General features: G+C 40.9%; 1 long non-coding RNA gene across 1 annotated transcript in view; it reads left to right on the top strand.

The window, feature by feature from the left end:
- The window catches only part of LOC129652644 (uncharacterized), an 84,320-nt gene extending 70,128 nt beyond the window's left edge, over positions 1 to 14,192 (top strand). The window contains exon 3 of the long non-coding RNA XR_008714650.1: positions 13,964 to 14,192. This is a non-coding gene — a long non-coding RNA (uncharacterized LOC129652644). The remainder of the gene's footprint in view (positions 1 to 13,963) is intronic.
- Positions 14,193 to 16,756: the final 2,564 nt, after the last annotated feature.

Below are 16,756 nucleotides of genomic sequence, written 5' to 3'. Positions count from 1 at the left end.
CTGAGACCTCTTCTTCTGCCTGACCAAGCACTGTGGCCAGGCTTGTATCCCAGAATGACCTAAAATGGCTTCACTTATGTCAAGAAAGCTATGACTGGTTCTCTTTCTTTGGGGAACCCAACCATACCTGCTTATGGAATCAGGTTGGCTGTTAAGGCCACCACTGCCTTAACCCACAGGAGAGATGACAGAGGGCTAAGCAGACAGAGAACTGACACGTTCTCACTTACTGAGACTGAGGAAGGGAAGATGTGAAGTAGGTAGATTCTGCAGGGCTTGATGACCGATGGGGAGGTAAGGAGAGAGCCAAGTCAGAGTCGACTTCCAGGTTTCCAGTTTAGGTGACTTAAGCGTTGAGTATGTCACTCATCAGGACAGGCAGGAGGGAGTGCAGGTTTGGAGGGAAAGACAATGAATTCAGTCTACATACACCGTCTCTGTTAGCTCCCATGTGGTGCCACGCCTTGAGCTATTTGGGAAGCAGTTGTCATCTTATTCAGTCTTCTGCTATTTCCTGCCAGGTTCCATGCTTTAGCTTTCCAGCTAGCTTTCCTGTCTTTGGATTATTCTCTTTCAATTCTTCTGTCTTAAAAAAAGAGCCTCTCCATTGAAACATGTATACTATCATGTATGAAACGAATCGCCAGTCCAGGTTCAATGCACGATACTGGATGCTTGGGGCTGGTGCACTGGGATTACCCAGAGGGATGGTATGGGGAGGGAGGAGGGAGGAGGGTTCAGGATGGGGAACACATGTATACCTGTGGCGGATTCATTTCAATATTTGGCAAAACCTATACAATATTGTAAAGTTTAAAAAAAAAAAAAAGAAAAAAAAAAAGAGCCTCTCATTTACTGAAGGCATTAACCTAGCCAGGCACATGCTAAAGCACTTGACCCAAATATGACTTCATTCACTTTAGTCTTCTGAACATCTACATATAGAATGTATTATTATACCGGTTTTGTAAGTGAAAATTCAGACAAGAAGAGCTGAAGTAACTCTATGTTCACACAATTGTAAAGTAACAGTTGGGGGTTTCCTCTAGACTTTTTTTTTCAGACTTGATTTTCAGAGCACTTTAATGTTCATGGCAAAATTCAGCAGAAGGCACAGAGATTTCCCATATAACCCCTACCCCCACACATGCATAGATTTCCCAGCTATCACCATCTCCCATCAGAGTGATCCATCTGCTGCAAGTAATGAGCCTACACTGATGCATCATTATCACCCAAGTCCATTGTTTACATTTGGGTTCATTCTAGGTCCTGTACCTTCTATGAGTTGGGCAAATTATAGTGATGTATCTACCATTACAATATCATAGAGAATCATTTCACTGCCCTAAGAATCCTCTATGGTCTGCTTATTTATTACTCCCTCCTCCCAAACTTACCGGCTAGACTTTTAACCACTAATATTTGCTGAATTTATGTGCATATCAGGTTCCTCCATGTTAAATTCTCAACCAAGGATCGAGCTCTCCTTGGTCCTACTTCACAGAATGAATAGCCCCCGCCTCTACATACTGATAGACCTTGGATAGACAATTGTGCTCATCTCACATGCTAGCAAGTAATGCTCAAAATTCTTCAGGCTAGGCTTCAATATTACATGAACCAGGAACATCCAGATGTACAAGCTGGATTTAGAAAAGGCAGATGAACCAGAGATCAAATTGCCACATCCTTTGGATCATAAAAAAAGCAAGGGAATTCCAGAATGACATCTACTTCTGTTTCATTGACTACACTAAAGCCTTTGACTGTAAGGATCACAACAAACTGTGGAAAATTCTTAGAGAGATGGGAATACCAGATCATCTTACCTGCCTGCTGAAAATCCTGTGTTCAGGTCAAGAAGCAGCAATTAGAAGTGGACATGGAACAATGGACTGGTTCCAAATTGGGAAAGGAGTGTCAAGGTTGTATATTATCACCCTTCTTATTTAACTTAAATGCTGAGTACATCATGTAAAATGCCAGGTTGGAAGAATCATAAGTTGGAATCAAGATCGCCAGAGGCATATCAATGACCTCAGATATGTTGATCAGTTCAGTTGCTCAGTCATGTCCGCCCAAACTCATGTCCATCGAGTCGGCGGTGATGCCATCCAGCCATCTCATCCTCTGTCGTCCCCTTCTCCTCCTGCCCCCAATCCCTCCCAGCATCAGAGTCTTTTCCAATGAGTCAACTCTTCGCATGAGGTGGCCAAAGTACTGGAGTTTCAGCTTTAGCATCAGTCCTTCCAAAGAACACCCAGGACTGATCTCCTTTAGAATGGACTGGTTGGATCTCCTTGCAGTCCAAGGGACTCTCAAGAATCTTCTCCAATACCACAGTTCAAAAGCATCAATTCTTCAGCGCTCACCTTTCTTCACAGTCCAAATTTCACATCCATACATGACCACTGGAAAAACCATAGCCTTGACTAGATGGACCTTTCTCGGCAAAGTAATGTCTCTGCTTTTCAATATGCTATCTAGGTTGGTCACAACTTTCCTTCCAAGGAGTAAGCGTCTTTTAATTTCATGGCTGCAATCACCATCTGCAGTGATTTTGGAGCCCCCAAAAATAAAGTCTGACACTGTTTCCACTGTTTCCCCATCTATTTCCCATGAAGTGATGGGACCAGATGCCATGATCTTCGTTTATTAATGTTGAGCTTTATGCCAACTTTTTCACTCTCCTCTTTCACTTTCATCAAGAGGCTTTTTATTTCCTCTTCACTTTCTGCCATAAGGGTGGTGTCATCTGCATATCTGAGGTTGTTGATATTTCTCCCAGCACTCTTGATTCCAGCTTGTGCTTCTTCCAGCCCAGCCTGGCATTTCACATGATTTACTCTGCATATAAGTTAAATAAGCAGGGTGACAATATGCAGCCTTGACGAACTCCTTTTCCTATTTGGAACCAGTCTGTTGTTCCATGTCCAGTCCTAACTGTTGCTTCCTGACCTGCATATAGTTTCTCAAGAGGCAGGTCAGGTGGTCTGGTATTCCCATCTCTTGAAGAGCTTTCCACAGTTTATTGTGATCCACACAGTCAAAGGCTTTGGCATAGTCAATAAAGCAGAAATAGATGTTTTTCTGGAACTCTCTTGCTTTTTCAATGATCCAGCGGATGTTGACATCTTTGGTTCCTCTACCTTTTCTAAAACCAGCTTGAACATCTGTAAGTTCACGGTTCACGTATTGCTGAAGCCTGTCTTGGAGAATATTGAGCATTACTTTACTAGCGTGTGAGATGAGTGCAATTGTGCGGTAGTTTGAGCATTCTTTGGCATTGCCTTTCTTTGGGATTGGAATGAAAACTGACCTTTTCCAGTCCTGTGGCCACTGCTGAGTCTTCCAAATTTGCTGGCATGTTGAGTGTAACACTTTCACAGCATCATCTTTCAGGATTTGAAATAGCTTAACTGGAATTCCATCACCTCCACTAGCTTTGTTCATAGTGATGCTTTCTAAGGCCCACTTGACTTCACATTCCAGGATGTCTGGCTCTAGGTGAGTGATCACATCATCGTGATTATCTTGGTCATGAAGATCTTTTTTGTACAGTTCTGTGTATTCTTGCCACCTCGCCTTAATATCTTCTGTTTCTGTTAGGTCCCTACCATTTCTGTCCTTTATCGAGCCCATCTTTGCATGAAATGTTCCCTTGGTATCTCTAGTTTTCTTGAAGAGATCTCTAGTCTTTCTCATTCTGTTGTTTTCCTCTATTTCTTGCATTGATCACTGAGGAAGGCTTTCTTATCTCTCCTTGCTGTTCTTTGGAACTCTGCATTTAGATGCTTATATCTTTCCTTTTCTCCTTTGCTTTTCGCTTCTCTTCTTTTCACAGCTATTTGTAAGGCCTCTCCAGACAGCCATTTTGCTTTTTTGCGTTTCTTTTCCATGGAGATGGTCTTGATCCCTGTCTCCTGTACAACGTCATGAACCTCCATCCATAGTTCATCAGGCACTCTATCAGATCTAGTCCCTTAAATCTATTTCTCACTGCATAATCATAAGGAATTTGATTTAGGCCATAAATTTAGACCATTTAGATTTAGACCATTTATGATTTAGACCATTCATACCTGAATGGTCTGGTCGTTTTCCCTGCTACTGCTGCTAAATTGCTTCAGTTGTGTCCAACTCTGTGCAACCCTATAGACAGAAGCCCACCAGGCTTCCCCGTCCCTGGGATTCTCCAGGCAGGAACACTGGAGTGGGTTGCCATTTCCTTCTCCAATGCATGAAAGTGAAAAGTGAAAGTGAATTTGCTCAGTTGGGTCCGACTCTCCACAACCCTATGGATTGCAGCCTACCAGGCTCCTCCGTCCATGGGATTTTCCAGGCAAGAGTACTGGAATGGGGTGCCATCGCCTTACTTTCTTCAATTTAAGTCTGAATTTGGCAATAAGGAGCTCATGATGTGAGCCACAGTCAGTTCCCGGTCTTGTTTTTGCTGACAGTATAGAGCTTCTCCATCTTTGGCTGCAAAGAATATGATCAGTCTGATTTCGGTGTTGACCATCTGGTGATGTCCATGTGTAGAGTCTTCTCTTGTGTTGTTGGAAGAGGGTGTTTGCTATGACCAGTGCATTTTCTTGGCAAAACTCTATTAGCTTTTGCCCTGCTTCATTCTGGATTCCAAGGCCAAATTTGCCTGTTACCCCAGGTATTTCTTGACTTCCTACTTTTGCATTCCAGTCCCCTATATTGAAAAGGACATCTTTTTTGGGTGTTAGTTCTAAAAGGTCTTGTGTGTCTTCATAGAACCATTCAACTTCAGCTTCTTCAGCGTTACTGGTTGGGGCATAGACTTGGATTAGTGTGATATTGAATGGTTTGCCTTGGAAATAAACAGAAATAATTCTGTTGTTTTTAAGATTGCATCCAAGTACTGCATTTTGGAGTCCTGTGGATGCCACCACCCTAATGGCAGAAAGCAAAAAGGAACTAAAGAGCCACTTGATGAAGGCAAAAGAGGAGAGTGAAAAATCTGGTTTAAAAGTCAACATTCAGGAAACTAAGATTATGGCATCTGGTCCCATCACTTCATGGCAAATAGACGAAAAAGCAGTGGAAACAGTGACAGTCTTTATTTTCTTGGGCTCCAAAATCACTGCAGATGGTGACTGCAGCCATGAAATTAAAAGATGCTTGCTCCTTGCAAGAAAAGCTATGACCAACCTAGACAGCATGTTAAAAAGCAGAGCCATTATCTTGCCGACAAAGATCTGTATAGTTAAGGCTATGGTTTTTCCAATAGTCATGTACGGATGTGAGAGTTGGACCATAAAGAAGGCTGAGCACTGAAGAATGGATGCTTTCAAACTGTGGTGCTGGAGAAGACTCTTAAGAGTCCCATGGACAGCAAGGAGATCAAACCAGTCAATCCTAAAGGAGATCAACCGTGAAGATTCATTGGAAGGACTGATGCTGAGGCTCCAATACTTTGGCCACCTGATGGGAAGAGCTGACACATTGGAAAAGACCCTGATGTTGGGAAAGATTGAAGGCAGGAGGAGAAGGGGATGACACAGGACAAGATTGTTGGATGGCATCACCAACTCAATGCACACGAGTTTGAGCAAACTTCAGGAGATAGTGAAGGACAGGGAAGCCTGGTGTCTTCCAGTCCATGGGGTTGCTAAGAATCGGATGTGACTGAACAGCAACAAGAGTTTTCTTAGAGCCCTTACCTCATCCTTCCTTGGAATGATGTCATACCATAGGATATGAAAACACTCTGTGGTCTTGAAAGCACATTGGTTATCTAGAAGGTCATGGGCAAGTACCTTAGGAAAAGACTGCAGAATGCCATGGCTCCTATGAGAGAGAAGAGTAATGGAAAGCTTGGGGAGATCAGATAGGAGATTAACTTGTATTCCAAGGAACTCATGTAGAAATTGACCAAATCTGAGGGCAGCTCTTCCTACATAAAATCCTCTGGACACTTATGTACTGATTTATGTTGAGGGCAAACCAAATGGTCTTGAGGAGTAATCCAGAGCTTTTCTCCAGATACTTTGCTTTGAATATCAGTTTGAAGGTTGTGGGATGACTGGCAAGGCATGCAACCCTCTGAGTCTCATTCCCCTCACATGTTAAGTGGGGTAATGATGCCTACATCTTTAAGACACTGAGATGATAAAAAGGGCAATGGGTCAAAACTGCCTGGCACAAGATGGTGGCTCCTTTTGTCAAAAAGTTCTTCTTCCTTTTATTGTTATCACCAGTCTTCGCCTTCTCTTCACCTGGCAGAACTGATCTCTGCTCCCTTTATTGTCCCAGGTACCTGTACATAGTTCTCCTGGCATGCCCACCAGGTGGTGTTGTAGCCAACAATGTATGTGGGTGGCTCTCCCCACTCCCCGTCCCTTCCCTTTCTGGCCCCATTGTCCCCACCTCCTGCAGCACAAATTCCCTGAAGTCAAGCATGGATTTTTATGATTGTCTACGTTATTAGTTCAGTGAATTGCACCCATTACACATTTAGTGAATTTTCGCTTTGCCCACTTTCATTGCTTTATTTTCCTTCATAAGTCTTGAACATGAACGTGAATGTGAAGTTGCTCAGTCATGTCAGACTCTTTGCAACCCCATGGACTGTAGCCTACTTGTAGGTTCCTCCATCCATGGGATTTTCCAGGCAAGAGTACTGGAGTGGGGTGCCATTGCCTTCTCTGGTTCAGTCACTCAGTCATGTCCAACTCTTAGTGACCCCATGGACTGCAGCACGCCAGACTTCCCTGTCCTTCACTGTCTCCTGGAGCCTGCTCAAACTCATGTCCATTGAGTCAGTGATCCCATCCAACCATCTCGTCTTCTGTCATCCCCTTCTCCTCCTGCCTTCAATTTCCCAGAATCAGGGTCTTTTCTGATGAGTCAGTTCTTCGCTTCAGGTGGCCAAAGTATTGTAGTTTCAGCTTCAGCATCAGTCCTTCCAATGAATCTTCAGGGTTGATTTCCTTTAGGATGGACTGGTTGGATCTCCTTGCAGTCCAAGGGACTCTCAAGAGTCTTGTCTAACATCACAGTTCAAAAGTGTCAGTTCTTCAGCACTCATCTTTTTTTATGGTCCAACTCTAACATCCATACACGACTACTTGAAAAACCATAGTTTTGACTATATTTACCTTTGTTGGCAAAGTAATGTCTCTGCTTTTTAATATGCTGTATAGGTTTGTCATAACTCCTTATTAGTAATTGTCATAAATAAAGAAGCATTTAGGTATGGCATTGGGGAGACTTGAAGAGGCATAAAGCCTTTCCTTTCCACTCGAACTTGAGAGGCAACGCGATATAGAAAGAAAGGAATGTGATCTTTGGGCAGACAGACTTGCCCATGACTTCTGGTTCTGCTCCTTCAGTGGATCACCTTGGAGAAGGTCCCTCTTTTTCTCATCTTCTACTTTCCTATTATTAAGTAGTTACAGTACTTTTATTTCTGGGTTGTTGGCAGGATTAGATGACATAATGTTTGCAACACAGTACCACCTAACAGGAGATTAATAAATGACATTTATCTTTCTAATGTCACTTCTGTCTCTACCTTTCTATTCAGCATTTAGTTATTATATGAATGCATTTTTATGTTAGTATTATCTCCTTGGCAAGATTCTAAGCACTTTGAGGATAGAGGCTATATCTTCAACTACTTATGTATTTCACACAACCCCTCCTGGGGCTTGTGGTGGTGACTTCCACACTTGTATTGATGAGGAACTTGTTTTATTTTTTTCTAAATCCTGGGAAAATCCCTGACAGTTGGATGAATAGGTGCTGACTGGGCAAGTTCATTCTATCAGTAATAAATTTGGGAGTGGAAGATGGATTATCTTCCAGGTTGAAGGTCAGTTATGATAAGCCTCAAGATCAATGAATAGAACAAGGACAGCATGTCTGTAAACTTCTGAAATAAAATGATACTATCTTGAAGATATTTTCAGTTGCTATTTTGATTTTTTAAATTCTTTTACTGCCACCAAACAAATGCCATTACTACAAACAAAAGCTTCAAGAAAATAAAAGCTAAGAACATATTCTTCAAATAAACATTTTTATGAAAAATTAAAATGGGGATTTGTCAGGTGCTCTATGGATCAAAATTTTAGATTGTTTGTTAATAATCTCAACTTCAAAACTTATAAAAATGTATTTAGACAAGAGGCTCAGTGGCCTCTGAGAAAGTCTTGAAAATCAATTTGAGCAAAGTAGAATAATGTATGAAATAAGTCTCTTAATATGTGAACTCTAAAGAGTTTGTGGTGAAATGGGAAATATTCATTGGTTATTAACAACTGAGGTTAGAAAGGCAATCGACCTGGGTTCGATTCCTGGGTTGGGAGGATCCCCTGGAGAAGGAAATGGCAACCCACTCCGGTGTTCTTGCCTGGAAAATCCCATGGACAGAGGAGCCTGGCGGGCTACAGTCCATGGGGTCGCAAAGAGTCGGACACGACTGAGCGACTAACACAGAGTTTGTGTGAAATGGGAAATATACATTGGTTATTAACAACTGAGGTTAGAAAGGCATTTTGATTTACAGTGGAAAAGTATTGCAATTTCACTTTCCACTGGATAGGCAGAAAATGGGCTCTGCCTCATTACATTGTGGGAGAGCTTGTCTTAATTCCATGTGGTCTCTAATTGTCTATCAGACACGCCTAGACTTGTACATGGTGGCCAAGGAAAGGATCCAAGGGAGCTGATAGAAGTGTGCAAACCTTCTTGAGGCTTAGGCTGAGAGCTTGCCTAACATCATGTTCACTATGTGCTGTTCCCCAAAGCAAATCATCAACAAAGATGGATGTAAGGGAGGAGAAATATATTCCACCACTGATGGGAGAAACTGCAAATAATTTTGGCAATTTTTGTAACTGAACATTTGGTGTCCTTTGTGGTTTTGTTTTAAGGTTTTACTTCCATCAGTTTGAAGTCCATTGAATCATTCTGTGCTTAAAGGAACTCTCCTATGGAATTATCATATTAAGCTTTGTATTCATATCTGGGGGTTTCCCAGATGGTAAACAACACACCAGTCAGTGCAGGAGATGTAAGAGATGTAGGTTTAATCCCTGGGTCAGGAAGATCCTCTGGAGGAGGGCATGACAACCCATTCCTATATTCTTGACTGGAGAATCTCATGGACAGAGGAGTCTGGTGGGCTACAGTCCATAGCGTTGAAAAGAGTCAGACACAACTGAGCAACTTGGCACACTTTCATATCTGGATCACCCCTGGGTCTTACCTCAGATGCCTAAATGCCTTGACAATAAACCCAGATACTTCTTCATGCCTCTCATGCACTTTACACAGGATTTATGCAAACCAGACCTCAGAAGAGTTACCATGAATTTATGCAGATAAATTCAACTAAAATAATATCCTTAGGTTCTGAATCACTTTGTCCTTCATTATCTCTTTCATTCTCACAGCAGTCCTGTGATATAGGCGGGGGAGATGTTACTGCCTTCTTTTACTTGATGTCAAAACTGAGGCTCAGAAAATTAAAATGATTTCTGTGAGGCCCCACAACTGTGTAATTGGTAGGGCTGAGGTTTGAACCCAGGTTGTCTGACTGCAGATCCATCTCCTGATTCACTGCATGTATTTACTTTAGCTGACTGGCTGGCTTCAGGCTGATGGTAAGACCAGATTGACTTCTCTATTGGTCAGAAACAATCCAAAATAATATTTTTCAGAGTAGAACCTAGGGCTTTAGGTGAAGAGGTGTAATAGTGGTCTGGGCCACAGAGGTCTGAACATGGGTCATAGTTGACTGTGGGAGAGATGTAAGCTGCTGGCCCAGCTCTCTGAGCTTTCCTTTTCATACTTGGTGACTTTAATTCTCCTTCATCCTCCTAAACTATGAAGCTTTAAAGGTGGGTAGTAAGGGTGGGATAGTGGGGAGGATGATGTTTCAATTTGAAAACAAATGCTGCTGGGTGCCCATGGCCTCTTGCTCTAATGCTCAGAGCTCTGATGACCCCATGCCCAGCAGGGGGCTAGTAGAGGGAACTTGAGCTCCTGAGCAGATATGTCAGGGCTCAAATTCCTGCTCTTTTATTTGCTACTCAGTCTGCTCGTTTGTAAAATGGGACAAACTATACCAACTATCGAATAAGTTCTACCAACAAATTCTACCAACTATTGAATAAATAAAAGGAGATAATGTATTTGAAGGGCTTCACACAGAGTAAGTGCTAAATGACTTTGTATGTTTCCCCACTTGGGTGTATACTCATGTAGGACAGAAATTTCTCTCTGTAATTCTCTAATTCCATGTCAAGCTGCAGACAAACTAGATAAACATGTCTTTTCTCTCCTTTCTTTACTTAAATGATTTTATCTTTTGACCTGAAAACTTAAATTCAATTTGACCTAATATGTTCAATTAATAGGGCTTCCCACATGACTCAGTGGTAAAGAATCCACCTGCCAGTGCAGGAGAGGTAGGAGGCACAGGTTTGATCCCTGGGTCAGGAACATCTCCTGGAGTAGGAAATGTCAACCCACTCTAGTATTTGCCTGGACAATTCCCTGGTTGGACATGACTGACTGAGTATGCAGGCATTCAATGAACAGCTAATACTTTTGGCTCTGTGTTAGGTAATAGGCTAAAGCATAGGGGTAGAAACATATCAATAACTAAAATCTTTCATTCCAAGCTTCTTGCAGTCAAGCAGGGAAGATGTGAGCTTAAGGGTGGTCCTATAAAATAAACTGTGATACAGATAGAAATAGAGGGCCCAACAAAGAGCTATGAAAATGCAATAAGAATAGATGTTAATGTATTACATTGGTTAATCTATTATGTAAGTGTGAAGCTTCTTAGAGGAGATTTCACTTGAGCTGGATGATTTAGTTGGCTTTAACAGGTGGGATATGATGTTGTGAGAAAAGATCAAAAGAGACAAGACCAAAGATAAGGACTGAAAATTAGGAAATTTTATATTTCTTGGCAAGTCTGAATAAGGGAGTCCTAATTTTGGAGATTACCATTGTAATTTATCATCTATATATTGTTGTATACTCGCTAAGTTGTGTCTGATTCTTTGTGACCCCATGGACTGCAGCATGCCAGGCTTCCCTGTCCTTCACTACCTCCCAGAGTTTGCTCAAACTCATGTCCTTTGAGTCAATGATGCTATCCAACCATCTCATCCTCTGTCGCCACCTTCTCCTCCTGCTCTCAGTCTTTCCCAGTATCAAGGTCCTTTCCAATGAGTTGGCTCTCCACATCAGTTGGCCAAAATATTGGAACTTCAGCTTCAGCAGTATCAGTATATTAAGAACTGCCAAATTTGTATCTCCAGGCCAGGTCTCTCTCTTAGATTCTAACTAACATGTTTAATCACTTGTGGATTTCTACCAGACATCTCAAACTCAACATGTCCAAAATTGAACTTATCTTCCTCATCCCCAAGCTTCTCATACTCATAATATTCTTCATCTTAGTTGATGGCAGCTTCTTTCAGTAACTTCTGCCGAAAGTTCTGAGGTCACCTCGGACTTTCTTTTTTACATCTCACATTCAATTCAATTCAAAAACACACCTCAGCCTCAGAGCCTTTGAACTATCATTTCTGGCTGGAATGATCTTATGAGAATCTCCATAAATGACTATTTCATCTCTTTCAAATCTGTACAGTGAAACCTATCCTGAGAGCCCTCTTTGATACTACAGGTTGTCTCCTTCCCTCAGTCATGTACTTCTTTTTCTCCTTATCCCAAATGACATTTTTCCTATTCCAGTTATTATATTCTACCATACATAATTTATACATAATTTACTTTTTATAAGATCTTTGTGTGTGCATGTCTCTGTGTGTGTGTTTAATGTACATGCCAAACATCTAGAACAGTGACAGGTACAGAATAGACACTCAAAAAATTTGAAGAAATAAATGACTTCTGAAAAAATTTTTATTCACTTACCATCCCGTCCAAATCTTTTTCTCTACTTGTTCAACTTAAATATATACATGTTTCGACTGACAGCTCAATTTTATATTTGTAGACCAGTTTAGTGTGGAAGAATGTGATTATTTATAAGCAATGTAAGTATAGTATATAAAACTAAGCTATTTTGAAGAAAACAACATTGCTTTCACAATTATTAATACACCCCCCCACAATTTCTTCATTGAGAAAAAAGAAATATCTTGGGAAAATGATCAACTGTGGAGCATACTATGCACATGAATTAACATTCAGTTCTATTTGAATAGGCTTTGTGGCTGCACAGTTGTGAGATGGAAACCTTTGCCTTTTGCTTTTCAAATCATTCTTTGCGAAGTCTTAACCTGACCTGCCATGTCCACTTACTTTAATGAAACATGAAGCTGCTTAAATTGAAATTTCTCCTCTCCACATTCTGTTCCTCTGATTAATTTAGTGTTGGCATTTAAGCATGATTACATTCCCTTGGGAATCAGTGATGTTTTAGGCAATTTCATCTGTTTAATTTACATTTTGTTGAAAGACTTAGGAAGGCAACTGCTTTTTAACTCAAGATCCCCAAATGTCCATGCATCCTGATTATAGCTGATCTTTCTATTTTCATTATGCTTTCATGAGTTGAACTTATTAAAATATGAAAATAAAGGAAAGCAAATCCACCATGTCAAATAAAATGCACCACTGCTTCCCACTCTCTACACAGAGATGCTTTTCCATCATGCTTCCATGCTTTTTAAATTAAATGTCAAGTTTTGCACAGCTGCCTCGAGAGACTTAATCATGAGGTACAAAGTTTTGCTTTGCCTTGCCCTAGATCGTATTTGACTTAGTGCTTATTACTGATAAGACTATTATATGATCAGAACAACTAATATTGGATTTTAATGTTGAAAACATCAAGGTAGTTTTTAGCCAATATCCCATAATTGCTTCTTTTCATCAACGGCTGTAATAAAAATAATGAGGATCTAAATTATTTCAAGAAGTCTATTTTATAGATTTGCTATCTTGTTTCACTTGATAGTGTAAATTGCAGAAGACAGAGAATCAGAACCACCGGGTTTCTAGTGCTGAAAGAATATTAGAGATTACTATTATTTTTATTATTTTCCATTCCATTCACTGATAGAGAGGGAGCTGGGCAATTTAAAAGATGGAGGGCAGAGAGGGAAACGAGTCTTTCAGGTGACGAGACTCTGATTAGAGTACCCCTTCCCTCTTGTTTTTATTAATTTAACAGATATAACAGTCCTCTTATTGAATGCTGTGTCCTATCCCCACGCTAGAAATTGGACAAACAAAAAGAATACGACCCAGGTTCTACACTTAAGAAATGGTGTTTAGAAGCCTCTTGAGAGAAAAATTTACTCTTTTCTTTTTTTTCAAACTTTAAACTTTTTATTTTGTATTGGTGTATAGCCGCTTAACAGTGTTATGGTAGTTTTAGGTGGACAGCGAAGGGACTCAGCCATCCATATACATGTATCCATTCTTCCCCAAGTCCCCCTCCCATCCAGGTTGGCACATAACACTGAGTTCCATGTGCTATATAGTAGGTCCTTGTTGAATTTACTCTTTTATTAAAGTCCAAAGTTAAAATGCCTCTTTTTTGTGTGCCACCATTCTTTTATTTTAAATAATACTTTAAACATTCCCCAGGTGCCAATAGCTAAAAACATTGGTATTTATCTATTTTTTTATTTGTTGCATGTTTAACTTATTGGCTTCCACTAACTTTTTGTGCAATGGGTAGATATACTCCAGATATTTGCTCAGGTGGTAATCCAAGGTGCTCCCCACCCCAATTTCCAGTAATAGACTCCATAGTAGATCATCATTCCATCTTGGGAACTGTAGTCTTTTCCCTTACGGGGAAAATTAAAATGTTCCATTATTTAGAATTAAGCCCTACAAAGCTTGAAGCTTTTAAATCTTAACTATTCCCACACCTGCTTATTTTACTTTGTTTTGTCTGCTCATGTAGACTTATTTCACCTTGCAGTTTCCAGGACCAATTCTGACCCAATGCCAGGACCTGGTTTGAACTATGATTTTACTGCTTCCTAGCTGGGTTATCAGGACCATCGTACATAGATATGCACACAGGTCTACGACTTGTCAAGTATTGCACAGTTGCTCCAAGGTACTTGATGTTGTGGTCCCAAGTTGTGGTTGTCTGGACTTGGTTTTTATTGGCTTATAGCTTATTACCAATAAGGTTTGTACATGGGCTGAACAATTAATGTTGTATTTCTGATTATTTTTGTAATCCAACTCTAATGAGAGTATAAAGATATCTGTTACTCAAATGATGTATTGAGCAGTATTTTTATTTATCTCACTTGGTGGTATTAGTTGGTGGTATTACTGTGTAGATGGAACATTCTGGAGGTTCTATATGCAAATTGCAGAGCCATACATGCGGTTCACAGGTTATGTTGGTATGAGAGGTTAAGGTCAACCCCAGAGTTAGAGAGCACACAGTCCTCCAGAAGACTGCTCTCATCTTTGACACCAACAGCAAATTTGGGGTGAGGGGAGGGTTGTCAAAACTACCCTTAAAAGTGAAAGTGAAGTTGCTCAGTTGTGTCCGAGTCTCTGCGACCCCATGGACTGTAGCCTACCAGGCTCCTCTGTCCATCGGATTTTCCAGGCAAGAGTACTGGAGTGGGTTGCCATTTCCTTCTCCAGAGTATCTTCCCGACCCAGGGATTGAACCCAGGTCTCCAGGTTCAATCATTTGCTATAAAGACCCACAAAACTCATTAAAAGCTGTTATACTCAGAGTTATTCTGATTTATTATAGGGATTAAGATCAACCAAAGGAAGAGATGCCTAGAGCAGAGTCCAGGAATTTTCCAAAGGTGAAGCTTTCTTTTTATTCTCCTGGTAACATGTTACTGTCTAGCAGGGATGTAAGGCAATATGGGTGGAGTATTGCCAACCAAGGGAACTCAACCAGGCCTTGGTGTCCACACTGGGACTCCATTGCATTTGGGATGATTGATTGATTGATTGTCCACATGGTTGATCTTAGTCTCCAGTCTCAACACCTTCCCCACCACCAGCTCGCTCCCCGGGTGTGATCCAAAGTCCCTACCCTAAATCACATGGTTGGTGTGAGTCCAAGCCCCCACTTTAACTCACACTGTTACTATTTAGCTAGTCCAAGGCCCTCAAGCAAATACAAACACTTTACCTCCCAATAGGCCAGGACAAAGCCCAGAACTTTTTTTAGGCAAGATTAAATTCTTTATGACACACTTGGGAACATCCCTTAATTTCCTTTTATCTCTGTTCCTTCACTTACAGAACAAGACTGCTGCTGCTGCTAAGTCACTTCAGTCATGTCTGACTCTGTGCGACCCCATAGATGGCAGCCCACCAGGACTAATCATATGTAATTGTTAGGGTTGTTATGCAGGTTAATGCTTAAGTATAGAAACTACTTAAGATTACAGAAGTAGAAAGTGGGCAATGTGCCATTCTTCCTTTAGTTTAGTTTGAGTCTCTTTATTTACATACAAGTGGGTGAGGCCAGTCCATTCTTATTAATTTTGTCTTTGGTTCCAATTCCAGTCATTTTGATAAACTCAGCCTTAGTCACCCTCACTGAGAAACCTTGGGTTTGGTCTTTTTCCTACCTCAGGGCACTAGTTCATTATCTTTATTTGAGTTCTGTAATGGCATTAGATCTCTTCAAGTTTTGTTCTGTTTTCCTATGCTTGCAACTGAAGACTTTTCTGAAAGACTTTATCAGTTTGCCCATTATTTAATGATGGAACTTCTATAATCATTTTCTATAGTCATTCCCAAGAAGTCTCCTTTGTTAGCTCCTCCCTTCCTGCTTTGTTTTTTCCAGTTAAGAGAAATGCCATTTTTGGCACAATAGGTAATATTTCCATTCAAGAGCTATGTGTATGTGTGTGTGTGTGCACGCACGTGCGTGCACTTAGAGAAGATGAGGATGGAAGGGGTAGGGTCTTTCACTGATTTTGAATTAATTGAGAATGAAGGCAGAAGAGTAAATAGATGAGGCCCCAAATTTCTTTATTGGCAAAATCTCAGTATTGGAAAATATGACTTCTATTTTCAGATAAATGAATTTTTCTTCACTGAGCCCCTAAATTTAACAGACACAGGCAACTCACAGGTACAGAAGTAGGCTGCCCCATCTCATATGAGAAGAGCTAGTTGGGCATACCTGCTTTATTCTCATCCAAATTTCCAAGAAAAAAAATCACTACTACTCTTCTCACAATGAGTGAGTGAAGGAACAAGAAAGGCCAGGGGTGTTCCATAACTCAGCCTCTATGACAGAGAAAGAAATATAAGGAATGGCATGCCACAGATATGGTAGTAATGGCCATGAATTTTTTCATGTCTTCCTGTATCTGTAACTTTCACTGGTCTCCTCTTATATTCACTCTGGGTTTGGACACGTACCTTGCTTTGGCAAGTGGGAAAATAGCAAACGTGACTGAAGCTGTAGCTTGAACAGTGTTTTGCTTTGGGGCTTGCCCTCCCTTTCTATTCTTGAGACTCCACCCTCTGTGTGAACTATAGCAGGTAGCCTGCTGGAAGGTGAGGCTCCACATGGGAGGGCTTTAGCCCTCCCAGCATCTTAGGATTGCTCTCATAATTTAACCAGCCCCAGCTGATCCATCAGCTGACTGCCTACTACAAGAGGAATCCAACAGAAGAATCACCCAGCTGAACCCAACTCATCTTACCAATCCAATTGTGATATAATTAAATGGTAGTTTTAAGCCTCTAAATTGTGGTGGTATATTAT

This window comes from Bubalus kerabau, chromosome 5 (assembly GCF_029407905.1).
Source record: "Bubalus kerabau isolate K-KA32 ecotype Philippines breed swamp buffalo chromosome 5, PCC_UOA_SB_1v2, whole genome shotgun sequence".
NCBI lineage: Eukaryota > Metazoa > Chordata > Mammalia > Artiodactyla > Bovidae > Bubalus > Bubalus kerabau.
The sequence above is the reverse complement of the archived record's forward strand: the minus strand, read 5'-3'. Positions and strand labels throughout refer to the sequence as shown.